The sequence below is a fragment of the Megalobrama amblycephala genome, linkage group LG21 (assembly GCF_018812025.1).
Source record: "Megalobrama amblycephala isolate DHTTF-2021 linkage group LG21, ASM1881202v1, whole genome shotgun sequence".
Lineage (NCBI taxonomy): Eukaryota > Metazoa > Chordata > Actinopteri > Cypriniformes > Xenocyprididae > Megalobrama > Megalobrama amblycephala.
In genome coordinates, this window is record NC_063064.1 from 17,643,114 (window position 1) to 17,656,728 (window position 13,615).

At 37.7% G+C, this 13,615-nt stretch overlaps 1 long non-coding RNA gene across 1 annotated transcript; it reads left to right on the top strand.

Moving 5' to 3' along the window:
* Positions 1–3,812: 3,812 nt before the first annotated feature.
* LOC125256637 lies at positions 3,813–12,662 on the top strand. Its single transcript, XR_007182153.1, has 3 exons — positions 3,813–3,915; positions 9,352–9,467; positions 11,615–12,662. It is a non-coding gene; the product is annotated as an uncharacterized LOC125256637 (long non-coding RNA).
* The last annotated feature ends 953 nt before the right edge of the window (positions 12,663–13,615 follow it).

The following is a 13,615-nucleotide window of genomic DNA, read 5'->3' on the forward strand; positions in this document are numbered from 1 at the left end:
ACATTATCCAGTAATTTTTCGGGCATTTCCATCAACCCTAAAACACAACTCCATGAAGTGCAAAATTCTAAATACAGTTAAAACACCTGTAAAAAAAAGAAAAAAAGAAAATTCTGTTAAATGAATACAGTATATTGTGCCCTGTTTGTACGGATTTTTTTTAGAGTGTGAGCATTAACATTGCCACAATACTATGCTGCTGTGGGAGGCTGCCAGGACATTGCTATGTGGTTGCTAGGGTGTTGCTAGGGCCTTCTGTGTGGTTGCTAGGGTGTTGCTAGGGCCTTCTGTGTGGTTGCTAGGGTCTTCTAGGTGGTTGCTGGGGGCTACTTGCTGCCAAATGTCAAAATAGGCCATCCAAGTATATGATATTCTGTCTTAGGTCCCTCCTGCAATGTAACTTCATGGGATTTTTTGTGTGTTTTATCAACTCCCATGGGAAAATCGTAAATCCAATTGCTTAAAAATAATAGCACATCTCTCCTCATAACTTGAAGCATCTTTCATATCTGTATCATGAACAGTGAAGGAGAAGTTAGGGTTTGTTCTGATCCTTAAGGTCAGCATAATGTGTGTGAGACAGGATGCCTTCAGCTGGGAGTGCCGCCAGGTTTGGTGCTCATGGAAAATAATCTTAGAAGGTGTGTATTCAAGGCAATGTCCAGATGTTATTCTTAATTAATTTATTGGTTTTTTTCACTTGTGCTTGTGTCAAAATGTTCCTTTTTTTTTTTTTTTTGCACGTGTACGTGCCACAGTCGCTTTTGATCACATGAATGTGAATATGTGTATATTTATACTGTACCTCTGCAGAGCCTGCTGATTGCTCAACATCCTCTCAGGTCATGTGAAATGTGAGCGGAACAGAGCACAGAATGTGCAGCTCTGGCCCTCAGCGTGCAGTCAGAGCACACTCGCTCACTCACTCCCTCTCTCACTCATTTACATGCTCGCTCACTCATTTTTGTTTCCACCCTCCCTCCCACTCTCTCCTCGCCCCTGCCTGCGCCACTGCACTGCTACACATGACATAATAGGCCTATTATTGTGCCTTTTTGTTTGAGTGTGACTTCAGCACATTCAGCCCTAATACAGAAAGTGTTTGTGTTGGGACATCATGTTGAAATCGCTTCTATACACACCTGTATGAGTAAGAAAGTGTGCTTCTGAATGACAAAGAGGGTATTTCCTGTTATAAATAAAGGTTATGGTATTACCTACTTATTGGCCCATCCACACAATCCACAAACACCTGGTATATTTCTTAATAAATTGTTTTTCTTGTTTCATTTTATTTAAAATATTTTCTAAATGTTTAAATGATTTTAAAAAGATTTACTTCAATATTTTTACATTTGCATATAATATATTGTACTTTTGCATATCCTGTTTTTATATTTTTTATTTTATTAATATAGTTTTTACTTATGCCAGTTTGATCTATTAATAGGTTTGTTAATTGTAATTTTTAGCTATTAAATTATCAAACATAATAAAACTACTTTTAACCAACATTTACTTTTATGGCTCTTTTAAATCCTTTTAGTTTTTGATATTTGTATTTTATATATATATTTTTATATTTTTATATATATATTTTATTATTATTATTATTATTATTTTTTTTTTTTTGCCCTGGCCCTATTTAAAGTTTTTGGAGTGTAAACATAGTGCTCACAAGGTCATGATAATCTTTAATGTTGTGTTGAATAGACAAAAAATTTCTAAAGACAAAAACAGATTTCTTAAATTTAAAAAAAAACAAAAACATTTTATCCAATACAGTATTACAGTATTGCGTATATAACGAGGATTTGGAATGACATGTATGCTCTATGAATCAGTCAAAGCCCTGATGTAGCAGTAGAGTAACTGCAGACTCAGAGTGAAACATTAATCTCAGACCAGCGGAAACAAACTCATTGTGATTACAGGGTGATGATACACCGAGTTCCGTAGATACACAATAGCCTCCCTCCTCTACCCTAGAGAGACTCAACCCTCATCCACAGGACCTTTTCTGCTTATTAGTGATCTACTTCCTGACAGGAGCGGTCGGGCTTCAGCAGGATGCAGGATGTGGTGGGGGCCATGGTGAGGGGTGTGTGGTCATGTGTTTTTGTGTGTGTGAGTGTGTGTGTTATTATAAGAAGCCGCTCTGAGGCTTCGCCGTTCACATGGGAAGTCAGTGGGGAAAATGGGCATCCACAGTTCAACTCAATACTGACCCCTTCAAATGAATCACTCTCATTTCCCTCTCATTACACAAGCCATCAGCAGACCCTCAGCATCAGGGCTGTGTGCAGAGCAGACACTTTCTATTTTTTTAAAAGGGGGTGGAGTAGACAAATCCCTAAGGCAGATAGACAGATAGTTATATTTGTGAAAATTGTTTTAAAGCACTTTATTGGTAATAAAACATATTGAAAGCCTTTAAATTTGTCCTTTTAATCCTGGATTTGTACTGTTAATCCTGGATTTGAAGGGTGGGCATGTGACTATCATGGCCTACAACCTTTTGCATTATATGATTTGATAATGAAAATATGTTAGGGATTGACATCCAGGTCAAGATTTCAAGTCAGCTTGCTTATAATATATGCATTTACTGCCATCTTGTGGCCGAATATGGAAGACAGCGGCCTCCTTGAGTGGGCTTCCATCCTTTCATTGACTCTACACAATTAGCCTATGAAGAATTTTATAATATAATTTATTTATTTATTTTAAAAAATTAATTCTTTCAGACCCATATGCTCTTATGTTTATTATTCTATTTGAATTTCACAAGCGACTGATAAACATTTTACAAACAACATTTCATGTTCAAGTCTATGGCATAAACACCCAGCAGCCATTAACTGTATTAAATGGCATCTCGTTGTCAATCCTTAGCACTTCCCAAACATAATCTGCCCCATTTACTTTGGATTACACGATTACAAATATTTAAAAAACATTTAAAGGCTAATATTCTGTCGTAGATTCGTGCGTTAATGTAGGCTACATACACTGCGTTGTCAACTAGAAGAGACAACGCTTAACTTTTTATATATTTTGAATTATACTTACTGATTATACCACAGAATTCTCAAAATGCACAATAAAAACGCTCTCTTTATCAGACTGTGTGAGGAAACGTTATCCATAGCAACATACTGTAGGCACTACTTTTTCAGCTACTCTCGTATCACTCCGCGTGCACGTGAAGTTGGCGTCGTCTTGTAACTCTTGTTGCGAGTTTTAGTAAAAAAATAAAAATGTATTTGAGGACTTCCTTTTAAATTTTTTGGTGAGCATAAACATTTTGATAGATGATGACTATAGATTTAAGTGACCCCATTTAAAGCAAGAAAAGTAAAACATCGGTCATAAGAACCACTAAACGACCAGAGATACAAATGTGACATGTAACTTGGATTGTAATTTTACTGGATTGGATTTGTCTTGTTGCTAGGGCGATACAATTGTTATGGAATATTTTTCATTCGGAAGGTATGCTAAATAATGAAAATAATTAGATTTTAAGTAGTAATTTTCTTTAGTTATTATTAGTAAGATAACTAGTAAAATATTGAATATACATGTATTATGTTTAATGATTTATTTGGTTAGTAAGAAGTAGGCTAAACTATAATGCTTGCTATAATGACCCCACAATTCATTGTACCTTGTAATAGATAAGAGGTATGGCTATAAAAACGTACACAATTATGCAGACATTATTTACAAGCCATGCATACATTAATTAAGAAGTCCTCATGATGGCACTATTCCCACAGCAATCTGGGATGCCAGGCAGCAGCACACAATGCTCCTATAAACATAAGCTCATCTGCGTTTTCACAGATTCACCTGCAATCTACAGGCAGATATCACGTAGAATTAAACCTGGTGGATTCTCTGAAATTTCAGGTAAATATAACAAATACCCTTGCATATAATGATCTGACATAAATTTCAAACACTGAGAAAGACACAAGGTAACCAATGAGGTAGTCAATAAGTCTGTACATGAAACCATCAGTGAGGTAAATGACAATGTCACTGGTGAGGGGACCAGTAGTTTTCTGAGGGGTCACTGATGGGGTCATTGCTTGGGTCATATCAGGAAAGATCTCACCGATTAGATTGTTGCTGAGATCTCAGTTCTGGTCTCTAATAGCTGTTTAATGACTGTCTTGATTGGGTTTAAAATTGGATTTTGCCTGCTGTTCCAGGGATAATGGATTAAGTAATTGATGTCACTGGAAAGACAACTGATAAGTTCACCTGTAGTTCACTAATGGCTGCACCAATAAGCTGGTAAATGAACTAATAAATAAGCCCTTTTGAGCTTGTCTGTGAAATCCTCAAAGAAGTTTTAATTGCTCAGTCATGAAGTAATTATGATTGTCAATGATATAATGTGGGTGTTTTGGCAGCAGAGTGGTGTAGTTACTGCAATGAGGTTAATGAGGTCACTGCAAAGTTTATCAATAGCTTCCACCTTCGAAATCCCCTTTTAAGTTATTTGTGGGATCATCACAAAAAAGAATGGTGATGTAAACTAGGTAGCTATTGATGTGCTCCAAACTAATTTGATCACCAATGCAAAGCTAAACAATGAAGATTTTTCTTTCTTCTGGCCAACTGGGACATTAGTTAATTTTCGCTGACCCATAAGAGTATGATCAATTTTGTTTGTAGCCATATATTTTATATAGAAGTAATATTTATATATTTTAATAATTATACACCTATATTTGTCAGGGAACACCATACTTCCAAAGAGTAGCTAACAGGAGATTGCTTGTGTATCACAGGGAGTTTGCTTTTAACTTCATGAATCCATTTAGCTGGAAAACAATGCTATACTGGTGTGCGATTCCCAAAGCCAACTATGGTCGCAATAGACTTCGCACCCCTGATTGGTTTGTAGTTCTTATTGATGCTTTCAACCCCAGAGGGGTTACGTTGGTGCCGTGACCCGGATGGAAGTGAGGTTTAGGGGGGGTGAGTGTAATGAAGGACAGCTAGTAAAGAGCTGTGCTAGTAAAACCTCACTCCCCTGGCCTCAAGAGGCACACTGATGACTGACGCTAGATGTTGTGGTCTTTATCGTCCTTGTTAGCACGCCTTCCTCCCACACCGGAAACGGTGGTTCAACTCCCACTCAGAGCGGAGGGGTTACATTGATGCCGTGACCCGGATGGGAGTGAGGTTTAGGGGGGTGAGTGTAACAGAGGCCAGCTAGTAAGAGATGTGCAAGTAAAACCTCACTCACCTGGCCTCAAGAAGCACACTAGCAACTGAAGCTAGAGGCTGTGGGCTTCAGCGTCTTTGTTAGTGTTTCCACCTCCCATGCCGGAAATGCCAGTTCGAATCCCGCTCAGGGGTGCGTTTCCCGAAAGCATCGTTGGTGAACCATGGACGTAAGTCCCATTGAACTCTAATGGTAACGACGGAACTTGCGACCATAGTTCGCTTCGGGAAACGCGCCCCAGAGTGGTGCAAGCAGAACTGGAGGGGTTCCACTAACATAAAATTTTTAGTTGCAATAGAGCTCTGGATGAAACTCTCTCACACTGACCCCAGACTATCCTCATTGTTGAGCCCTGTGATGTTTTATTGCTCTAGTTTTGCTTGGTTTTAGTTATATGGTATTCCGCTGCTTTTCTAGTGTAATCCAGTGCCTAGTTGTAATCCATCCATTTAATGTGGTAACTCTGAAGCTAAAGGGAGATATTTAGAGCCTTCCTGCATGGATCACCATTGCAAATAGCAACTAAAGACCTTACCACAGGGGCACTGTGCTGTACTTTATATAATCCATTTGAACCATGCCTACTTTAAATATATTGCAATGCATGACATTTTGCATTTCAGTGGCAGATGTTATAGTGTTAATATCTATCACCAGACTGTGTTTCAGATGACTTACTGAAGCTTTGGCAAGTTGGAGTTGGCTTTAATAGCTCATTTTGTTGGATCCAACTCTTGACTGTCTTTCCAGACCAGTATTCATTTAGACGAGTGCTTCAGACATGAAGTAATGGCTTTAAATAATGGAGCATGCTTTTCAGCAGCAGGATGGGAGGGAACGCAGCTCAGACTCAGGCTCATTAAAGCTTAAACTATATCTGAAATCCACTTGGGCTTCAGGGATGAGTTGGAGGGATCAAACCCAGCCGGTCCCCAAACAGCTCTGTCGGAAAAACTCACAACACTGGTGTGAGAAAAGCTTGGTATTTTGAATCTTAAGAAGTCAAATGCTTTGCATATGTGCACCCTTTGCCCAGATGTCCAAACGTCTCTTTTTGTGAACACAAGCTGGATTGTCAGATATTATCTACTCTCATTTGTAATGCTTACAAAGCATCTGTATATTTTGTTATGAAGCAATATTAATGAAGTCATTTATATTTACTGATGAATGTATGTCATTTTGTGTATAGGCCTTAAAGCAGTGGTTCTTAACTGGAGGCCTCAAGGTGACTTAATTATGAAAAATATGATATGTCAAGCATATATAAGCTAAAACAATTAAAAAGCAAGATATTTCTAATAATTCCCTTTTTTAAACGATCCATAATATTATAGTAAAAGTGTCATTTATAGTCCTTGAAAAGTATAAAATGGTAAAACTCCATAGGCATTTTTATGAATATAAATTTTTCTAGTTAATCTTATGCTGGGTACACACTAAAAGATTCAAAATGTGAGAGACCACAAACATAAAGACAAAAAAATCCTGTGTATTGTGTGCCATGATGTGACAAAAACAGCACACCACACATGAACAGATTTTCAACCAGAGTCTCGACTGTGAACACAGGAAATCTCGCAAAATCTCTCGAGACTTCAGAATAAACATGATAGGCAAATTGCGATGATAGTGTTTGGAGTGATTTTGGTATTTTTTACAGGACACGTATAAACACTTGTGCTGTTGCCACAGATCAACAAACTGATCCTCAATCTCTGCTGTCCAAATCTATTTTTGTTCTGCCATGACTGCATTTGTTATGCTTCTGTCTTCTGTCAGCTCGCTTTCTGATTGGATATTGTTTAATTTCACGTGATAATCTCCAGAGCACGCATTTGTCCTCGGGGTTCCCCCCATACATCAGGACTTCTGATCGTAAATATTCAACATGTTTTAAATTATTTGCGATCGGGGCGCCTCCGATGTTGAATCTCCGATGCAGATTCAGTCACTCTTAACACACATCACACCAGAGGAAAATCTGATAAGATAATCTGTAGAACCATCAAGATAATCGGGACATTACCTAGGATTGTCGGACGGGGAGAAATCGGCCCAAAATCAGCCCGATTATCTTGTGGCGTGTACCCAGCATAAGCATTAAAAAATATTTTATTGTGTAGAAATTGCGAGTAAAATATATTTTTAAAAATCTTTGCTCTCTAATCCTTATCCAGTAAATCCCAAACAACTTGAAAAATAATTTTGTTGTAAACAGTGTGGGACAAAAAGGGTTGAGAACCACTGCCTTTAAGTCTTGACTACAAAAAAAATAGAACATTTCCACCATAATGGCACAGGTATCTGTTGTCTTAATGTATGCTAGTGTCAACGACTATAGAAAAAATCTGTTATTTGAATTTTAATTTGGAGGACAGATTTCACAAAACATTTTCAAATTTAACTTTTAAATTTAAACTCAAAACCTCATAGTTGCTGACAAATAGTTCATGTGACAACTTGCCCCAGTTTGTTTTGATGTGTGCTGTAGCTAGTCTATTTTACTTGCAAAAAACAAGTTTTCTGTTGAGCGGTTGTTGAGTTTGAGTGACAGATGTTGGGTTTATGCGTGGTGGATGGTGCTGTATCAGTCAAACTCCGTGACAGGCTCAATCCAGATTGGCTCCATCTATCACATCAGACTGACACGGACATCAGCTCTAATCTGACGCTTCACTGGTAGCCAACAATGTAAACACACACACAGAGAGGGGAATACATTCATCTTATTCACTTTAAAGCAGTCTACATTGCAAAACAAAATTATAAGTCTTTAACATTAAAACAATTTTCACCACAATTTTGAATGTGAAAATGCTTTAAATATTGGATTTTGATTTCTTTTTTTTTTTCTTTTTTTTCCCTATCTCATTTTACACACGCTTACTAGCTAAGCTTTTTATGCAGGAGAATGGGAGGAGATTTCTTTGAAGCCTTGCAGCTTGCGTGTCTGGTTGTCATGGTAACATTCAGTGACCTTGTCCAATTCCTTCTGTCAGTATGCACATTTGGGAGATGGGGGAAGCCTAATCAGGGTGTGTATGGGCGAACGCATGGCTCAGAGATGGCCTAGTCTGTCTGATGCCTGGTGACACAAGATAAAGCCCCGAGGAACATTTAGACACATGACAGCACACACGCGCTCACACACACAAATACACATGAATAAATGATTGCAGGATGAATTTTATAAACAGCAATCAATTTGACAGTAAGGCTGAATTATACAGATGATTTTTTCAGTATGTTTGCACATTTTTTCATTTTTAGATTTTATTTTAGATAAAATATATATTAATATGGTTTTATAAAAAATATTAAGAACAGTAACATAACATACATGTGCTCATGGGTGTTTATGTGTTAAAATCTGTAATACTATGTTCACAGCCTCATTTTATCAACCGCTGCTGGATTCATATATTGCTGATGCAATACCATATTTAAATTGCCACCGCCTGTGTTTAAAAAAGATGTCAACTGCACATTTCATAGGGATTTTATTTGTAGATTTACATGTAATTGTAGTTACTGCACTGTAAAAAGGACTATTTCTACTTGATCTATGTTAATACTATTTTCACTGGTGTAACCTAAGATTGTCAGGTTGTGTCAGTCATATTACATATTGTTTTGTTTTTTCACTTGAATAAAATCAGTTAATTCAGATGTTGCCACATGAAGCACATTTTTTTAGTTGACAGTGCAATTTTACAGTGTTAGTGAGGTTCTTTTATAATGTTTAAATCATTATTTTGCATATTTTAAAATGTAATTTATTCCTGTGATGGCAAAGCTGAATTTTCAGCATCATTACTTCAGTCTCTTAGGTGTCACATTATCCTTCAGAAATCATTCTAATATGATGATTTGGTGCTCAAGAAACATTTCTTATCAATGTTGAAAACAGTTCTGCATATTTTATTTTTTGTCAAAACCATTTTTCTGGATTCTTTGATGAACAGAAAGTTCAACAGAACTATATGGTTTTCTTATATTTTGATAATAGCGACAAAGCACTTCTTGAAAGGTTATTTGACACATAAAATTACATCTTTTCATAATGACCTCATTCCAAACCTCATTATATATCGTTTCCGCAGATGTCTTGTGTGAGATCACATCTCAAGGTAAAAGCCCACCACATGAGAGCTTGGACAACGTGTTAAGAAGTGACATAAAAAGAAACAAACTGAGCAAACACCTAACGCCTAAACATGTAAGTCATACACACCACAGGATGTGAAAGTGGAGTCCAGCGGTTGCTGACACACTCATTTGTCAGTGTGACCTTGCTTCGCTTCCATCAAGGTTCTGCGAAGGTACCATGCCTCCCCTGGTGACGCTTAGCAATTATGAGAACATAAAAAGAAATATCTGCAGATAACTCAAAACTCATGTCCATTATTGCCAAATATGGTGCCTTCATTACCAAGACCGAGCAATCTGTTCCACATAAGAGAACCCATTTACGCATTCAATAGTTGCGTGGCAGGCAAAATTATCTTGGCATGAGGTGAGAGCAGGACTGTCTGTAGCCGAATGAAGGCGAGGCACGGAAGTCAAACTGTTAGTTAATTAGTTGAGCGGTTTCGCATTAACCTTTGACATTACCTATGTAAATGCTGATGAGTGTTCCTGTGCCCTTAGTGCAGGTTATGGACAAACATTGGTGCTATACGTGTACATACTTACTCAAGGACACTCTCATTATTTTGATATGAAGTCACAACTCTCCTTTAATGAGGTTGTGTTTAATGATTGTTTTATTTAATTATTGCCTTCAAGCTGCTGTGTTATTTTAGAAAGCATGTTGTGTCCCTTGTACCTTAATGAATCTTGTTTCTCTAGGCTTAATTAAGAAATGCAGTTTACAACAGCTTATAATGTACATTGGACTACCTGTAAACTATACAGTATATAAAAACTTTGGCCTGTGGCCGCAGTTTACCTTAAATTGGCCTTAAATTTGACTTAAAACCCTGTGTATTAGACACACCATACCTGGGTCAAAGGATTTGAACATGTTTTCTTTTTGTAAATAGATACTGTGAAACAAAAGGATGTTTTCTTGTTCACAGAATTGTAATCATAGCTTCATTTTTACATTTTCAGATGAGTGATGTTTGCCTGTGCAAAAGTTGCCACCATAATGCCAGGTTGTTGTGGGTGGTTACCAACGTGTTGCTAAGTTGTTTCTAAAGTGTCCAGAGGTAGTCAAACACGCATTCGACCAGATTGATTTCGTAGTGTAGATGCTCATGTGGTTAGGGAAGCTCAATTAAGGAATTAAGGAAGTGCGCTAGCCAGGTGAGATTTAAAGCTCAAGACCCAATTTTGGTTTGAAGACGAAAAATGTACCAAGCACAATGTTCTCTCACCATTCCCGATTTCTAACACGCACTCACAGTGTTCGGCGAGGCCTTTGCAGATATTAGAGCAGAAATGAAAGCTGATGCTCTCCATATGTTTTTCCATAATTTCCTGGCGCGTTCATATGTAAATTACGCAAGCTTATTTTGTTAATTAGATCGAAAGATCTGAAAAAAATCCATACGTTTTCCTGCCCATAGACCCTCCCCTCGAAGAAATCAGGACAGAAGTGGTTGAAAGTGGACAAAAGAGACAGATTAAAATACCAAGTGTAAACGGGTATGTGTCTCCTTCATCTACTTGTGATTCGATCGACCAAAACACTTCTTAATACCAGGTGTAAATAGGGCCATAGAGTTCAATTACCCAATAATATAATTACCAAATCTTTAGTTTTGGTTTCAGTTTTCGCCTAAATTATTATTATTATTTTTTTACCAAAAGTCAATTTCGGTGCATCATTATTAACCAGATGTTTTGAAGAACTGTTTGTGTTTATACATTGAAAGTCATTGGGGATCAAAACAACCTTGGACCCCACTGGCTTTCATTGTATGGACAAAAAAAGCACTGAGACATTTTTCAAAATATCTTCTTTTGTGTACTGAAGAAGTGATGCATTGCTAGTTATTATTATCATAACTGGTGTGAAAAGACCTTAATTCAGAAGAACCCAATTCCAAGTTACAAGTCCCCCCCCCCATTTAGCTCAGTAAAAATAAATCTGATCTCTTCAACACTGCACACAATATGAGACATGATGTGCAAATGGTGCAGGATGAGTTACTTGAGTAAAAATCAAATCCCCAAGTATAAGCAATATTAACCTCGTGAAAGCATATAAGACCTTAAGCATTAAATATGCACACATTAAATACAATAAGCCTTTGTTTGTATTGCTTTGGCAAATATGGCATCTTAAAGGTATTTCTAACACATATCATCTTGCAAAAACAATAACTTTTGTACACTTTTTGTACACTTTTTTCACAGGCAGCCATTCCATTTCAATGAGGATGAATATACTGACTGCACTTTGTATCACCCTCTGCTTTTCCCCCTCTATCCCATCAACTGAAGTAACCATTCTGACCTTTAGAGGATGCTGTTGTCATTAGGACGAGGCCTATTTGTGAGCAAACGCTCTTATTCTCACTTTTTCCTCATTTCTACTATTCTCTGTGCTGAATGGATCCCTTCACCTGCATGGAGTGGTTTTCCATTAGTAGCAAAAGCAGTTCGAAAAGAGAAAGATTGAGCGCATATTTATAATGCCACACCAAATGGTTCCCCGACGCAGTGAAGCGTGACTGTGAAAATGGATTATCGTGCAGAATCAAGCCAAACACTGTCAAGAGTGTGCTGCACTGATGCTGACGTTAAACAGCTTACAAACACAACTGCAACTGCACCTGAATCACTCCAGGGATTCAGATTTTTTTCATTCCCAGACTGCCAACCTAATTTTTCAGAGTGTTTCATAGGCTTGTAAACATAAGTGTTTCCTGAATAACTCTCTTTCTTGGTCCTTATTTAGGATTTACTGTTTAGGAAAAAGATGTTTTTACTAAAGTACTGAAAGGAACTAATTGGAAAATCTGAATCAATCTGGCCGACTGGACCTGAGTGTGGTGTGATTAAAACTGTCTTCTACACCCAATCAGACAAATCAATGTCATTTTGTCAATTGTGTTTCCTAAACAGACTTAAAAGCAGGACCGTTATCACTAAATTCTGTCATCATTTACTCTCACCCTTATGTTGTTCCAAGTCTGTATGAAAACCAGATATTTTGAAGAACTGTTTGTGTTCATGCATTCAAAGTCAATGGGGACCAAAACAACTTTGGACCCCACTGGCTTTCATTTATGGACAAAAAAAGCAATGAGACATTTTGTGTACTGAAGACAGAAAGAAAGAAAGTTATAAAGATTTGAAAAAGAAAATGTGGCTACATTATTGAAAAAATCTGACCAAAATCTCTGGTAACATGTAATGAAGCTTTTTACGCAGACGTTAGTTGCATTTTAATCCCCTGAAGCAGTGGACAGTGGAAAAAATTTATGAAACTTGAGATGTATGACCCAAATGATATCCTCATTTGGCCTCTTTCTGTTGTCCAAATCATCCCCACATGCTACTAACCATGAACACATTGCAAGGTGAGGTCTTTTTAAACAGGGAGGGTCGGTAATTCATTACCTGTCATGACTACACCTCGCAACGACAACCCACCCCCTTTGATAGATTAAAGGGGGATTTCAAGGGGAATGACTTGGCAACTGTGCTCAACTTTCCTAATTGAAGGTTTGTCTTCATCTATTCCCCCATCCCTGTGTTTTTTAAATGATACAAGTTTGTTTGCCCTTTGAATTACTCTAACCTTCATTGTGTGTGTGTGTGTGTGTGTGTGTGTGTGTGTGTGTGTGTGTGTGTGTGTGTGTGTGTATTGGTGTGCATTTGTACATTTTAGCATGTCTTCATGCTGTAGTGGTTATTAATTATCTCTTTGCAGATAATCTGAAATAGACTGTAAAATGTCAGAAATGACCACCTTGCACATTAAATCTGAGTCTCAAAAGAGTTCATTCTGCAGTTGTTCAGATTTCAGCACAGTGTTAGGGGAAATAGACGCCCTTTAGTTGTTCTGCTTTAAGAGATAAATAAATAAAACAGGCAGTAAATGAAGGGTGGGCTCTGTGGAGGAAGCTCATTTCATGGCCCAGTGTGTGCGTGCTCGATAATACATAGTGCTGGGGATTTTAGGGTGTGTTTGGAGCAGATTGCCTGTGGGCTTCCCTACTGTGTTGCTGCAGCTGCTAAACAGGAGAGCAGAGAAGAGAGGAGATTTAACCTCAGCGTCAGAGGAGCACAGAGGCCAAATGCACACCCTCCCTCGACACACTCAAGCAGGACAGGCAGCTGAAACACACAAACACTTGCACGTGTATTTATGATCGCACTATAAAAACAAGTGAGAGCTTTTTAAGAACA